Below are 4,244 nucleotides of genomic sequence, written 5' to 3'. Positions count from 1 at the left end.
CACCACCACCACCACCACCACCACCACCACCACCACCACGGCAGCGCTGAGCAGCGCACGGTGTCGTGTGCTGCGCTTGTGGCTATAATAATTTCGGCTCATCGGTGGCAGCAGCGTGTAGCGTGCTCAGTCGGGCGGACGTAACAGGCGCTGAGTGGCGCTGGCGGGGGCCAGGAGCACCGCGCTGGTGGAGGCGCACACCGCAGCACCTCAGCCAGCCATCCGCCGCATTCAAACGTGATATGGGAGGAGAAGCAATCCCATTACCTCGGCATGCCGTTTCCTTGGACCCTCGCGGCTGCTTTTGTCGGGTATGGCTTTTCTTTCATGGAAGCGACGCGCCATAGAGTGTGATGGACTTGAGCACCCGGGCGCTTTGCTCTCGCAGGTGTGTGAGTGTGTGTATGTGTGTGAGGGTGGGGGATGGGTTGAAGGGCATTGAGCGCACAAACAATGATGGCATCAGACCGGAGAGTACCATTAATCTTGCTGCTCCTCGTGTTATTGAGACGGCTGCCGCCGGAGTGGGCCTCGCTATGCCGACCCATCTATGAACGGTGGCGCTTCTGCCCTCTGACGGGGAGCCGATATGGGAGAGAAAAGGACAAGAGAGATGGATTTGTGTGCGCGTCTCTTTCTGTCTCTCTCTAGAGAGAGCTCCCGCCCGTGTGTGTCTGTGTCTGTCTGCCTGTTTGGGACAGGGGGCAGCAGCTTAGCACATCACCTCTCTAAACTTGTACTGCATGTGCGGTTATGTGGTGGTGGTGTGTTGGACCCCTCCTGGCTCCCGCAGTAGCTGTAACCGCACTCTACTGCGAGTCGATACTCCTCTCCCTGGCTGTGTCGTGCTGTGTCTTTGATCCTACCAAGCCCCTCTTGTGCCATTGAAGCAGATCTGCATCCGACTTGAACCTACAAAGCAATTGTGCTCTTCCCCAAAAATGTGTTTTTGATAGCAATTCATTTTTCGTTTACTTTATTTTCTTGAGTGCATTGCGCTTGTGTTTAAAGTATTCTATCCAAAACAACACTGGAAAAACAAAGGTAGGGCTCAAAGGGTTTTAATGCCTTTACAAAGGAATTGAAAATTAACACCACTGAAAAGGCATTAAAACTGCCTCAAAGTGTTAAAATTTAATGACTTTGGACACTTTTGTACCTTTCCCAACACTGTTAAAAATAACCGTCACCTAACGACTTACTGCCTGATTGACACTCCTGTAATGTGACAGAAATGTTGTTTTCATTTGAACACTCTCGATACTTGTGATATTCGGCCCATAGTGGCCCACAACACAAACTAGTACGTGTTACTTGCTGTGCATTTACAAGAAAAGAGAAGTTAATTTTGTTAGCAGCACATTTCGTTCCAAAACAGGACACTCGTATTATTACAATTTTTTTTTACAGGACCAAAACAAAGTAACTGCTTTTGGTCGGAAACTTTGTTTCCGACATTTTCATTAACGCTGCTTTTTTACAGTAATGCCTGTAAAAATACAGTATAAGCTGCTAACAAAATTAATCACATTTTCGCTGTAAATTTACAGCAATTTTTTTAACAGTGAAGGCTTTAAAATTTAACACCCCTAGAAAGGCATTAAGTCCTACCTTTGTTTTTCCAGTGAAGCGAAATGCACTCAAGGAAATCAAGCACATCAAAAACTTGTACGACTAAAACGAACAGATTATTTTGGGTGTATGCCGCTATAAATAGGTAGGCCTACTTGGCTACAAAGGATGAAAGACGAAGCCAGGATGCGCTCTGCGCTGCGCAGGTGAATAGATCGAATCCCCTGGTCAAACCTTGTTTCATTTCCGGGTATGCATCCGGTGCGTTGGAGACAGGTAAAACACGCTCGAAAAAGAAAACGAAATGAGCAGAGTTGCGCTCTTTTATATATATTTTGATAGAGAAGAGAAAAACGCCGATATTCTAAGTAAAGCAAGATCGCCCGACATGGCAATTCCGTGAACGTGGGATTTATGCATCTGCTCCTGGTATAGCGCCGCCACCAGCGTTGCACTCGCCCTACCTGCCCCCATACCCCCCATCTATTTCGTTCTGCTGTACACGTTCCTTTCGACCCCCCTTTTCTACCCCCATCTCATAACAACGCGTGCTTCGTCCTATACCCCTTTCTTTTTTTCCCTACGGCGCAAGGTAAGCGTCGCAGCTCCCTCAGGCCGTGTGGTGGCGCCCCTGTGCCCCTTCTGCCCCCGCCCCCTCTCCCTCACTGACGTGCGTCCCGACCTAATATGTATGTATGAAAGGATTTCGTCGCCGTTCACGTTTGCTGCAGAGGGAATCTCATCTGCTGTGCAGCGTGGCGGTTGGTGCCTTTGCAGCCTCCACAACCACGCAGCGACGACGCCCCGGAGCAGGGAGAAAGAGGGGGGGGGGGGGAGGCAAGCTCATCGGGAGCAACTCTCGTCTTCTCCTCGGCTACCCGCGAGCCAACCCCTTAAGAGTCCGACCCGTTGCGCGGAGCTTTTCCTGGTTGTCTGTGAGCCCCTCCTGCCCCCTCCCACCACCTTCTCCCTCTCTCCATGTGGCTCTTGAGCCCACGAGAATATCACCCCATAAGCCCGTGCATGAATTTCGTTGGCCTGCTGGGGGGTTCAGCCAGCAGCAGCGCGACGGTCTGCGGTGTGCCTCGCGAGTGGTGTTTGGGTGTGGGCGTGTGCGCGCGTTAGAGAGAGAGAAAGAGAGAGAGAGAGAGAGGTTGAGGAGTGAGTTTGAGAGAGACAGAGAAGAGAGAGACGGAGAAAGGGGACGACATGAAAGAAAACGGGTGGCTCGCAGCTCAGGAACCCGACAAGCAGGCGACCCGCCGTTATTTGTTGTGTACCGACCTGGGGCATCGGCTCGTCACACCCCGGCAGCTTCCCTCCTCTCTCTCTCTCTCTCTCTCTGTCTCTCTCTCTCTCTCTCTCTCTCTCTCTCTCTCTCTCTCTCTCTCTCCCTCTGTCTCTGTCCCGCTCTCGCTCTCGACCCATCTCTCTCTCTCTCTTCGCCACCACTATGGTACGCACGTGGCCCGAACGCCAATTTATCATCGGAAGACAGGCTGGCAACGTCGTGTGTGTGTGTGTGTGTGTGTGTGTGTGTGTGGCGGGGGTAGGGAGGGGTGGAGGGCGAGTCCTATGTGGGTTTGTGTGTCGTTATGCATTGCGGCGACGCCGGCGCCCGCCCGCCCGCGGCCCCCAGGACGTGGCGGGGTGCGTGCGGTGGTTCTGGGGGTGGCACAAGCGGCGTGCCGGAGGGGTGGGTGGGGTATAGCGCGACCCGACCCGCCCCGTGTGATGTGGGGACCCCGGTGGTGGATGGATGGATGGATGTTTGGATGATGAGCAGAATCCCCCAGCACACGCGGCCAGGGGGCGAGCGGAAGAGCCGGGGGTGTCGGCATCCGCTTATGACATGAGGACACTATTTGCGCTCGGCAAACGCTTCGAACGCCACACATTCTCGCCAAATATATACACACACGCGCGCGCACACGCACTCTGCGTCAAGTTACCCCGCGCTCTGCTTCGGCCGCAGCTGGCGGGTTGAGGGGGGGGGGGGGGGGGGGGGGGGGGGGGGGGGGGGGGGGGGGGGGTCGCTTGACTGCGCCGGACATGTTAAACGCCTCAACACAACACGTCTTTTTCTGCCGTCTCTCTGCGGGGCCCTCTCTCAAAGCCGGCCCGCGGCCGCCACAGTGCGTCGCGCACCGTGAAGAGGGGGACGCCACCAAAACCCAAAATGACATAAAGACCTGCCCGCCTAAGAGCCACATAAAAGCTACATGAAATATTGTGCCATAAAACAATATATAGTCGAGCCCCTGCGGAACAGATGACCCTTGTCCGAACGACCCCGCCGCCGATACGTAACAGCCTGCAAGACTACTGGATGCTGATTTGGGCCGCGATTGCTCACTGGTCTGCGCTTCCGCAATGATAGGAACGGCCGTAGAGCTCCACGAGAGCCGCTCGACCATCGCCGCCGACGATCTCGGCTCCCGTTTCAAGAAATGGACGTCTTCATCACGCGGGAGAGCAGAAGCAGCAGTGGCAGAGCGGTCCTTCGTTCTCTTCATTTTCTTTTCTTATTCGCGTCCTTCTTCACTCTCGCACTTTGCGCACTTTCGCCGATCTCCTTCCCCGCTCTCTTCTTCCTCGCACTCTTCACTCTCCAGCTTGTGTTATACGTTTTCCACACTTGTCACACAAAAAAAGAACGCCTACCCCCCCCC

At 54.1% G+C, this 4,244-nt stretch overlaps 1 protein-coding gene across 2 annotated transcripts in view; it reads left to right on the top strand.

Annotated features, from left to right (window-relative positions):
• LOC113218226 (dipeptidase 1-like) overlaps positions 1 to 4,244 on the top strand; it is a 192,473-nt gene that overhangs the window by 65,522 nt on the left and 122,707 nt on the right. The window lies entirely within an intron of this gene.

The sequence above is a fragment of the Frankliniella occidentalis genome, unplaced genomic scaffold, assembly GCF_000697945.3.
Source record: "Frankliniella occidentalis isolate FOCC.00 unplaced genomic scaffold, Focc_3.1 Scaffold273, whole genome shotgun sequence".
In the NCBI taxonomy this organism is placed as follows: Eukaryota; Metazoa; Arthropoda; class Insecta; order Thysanoptera; family Thripidae; genus Frankliniella; species Frankliniella occidentalis.
Note: the sequence above shows the minus strand (reverse complement) of the source record. Positions and strands in the feature narration are given on the sequence as shown.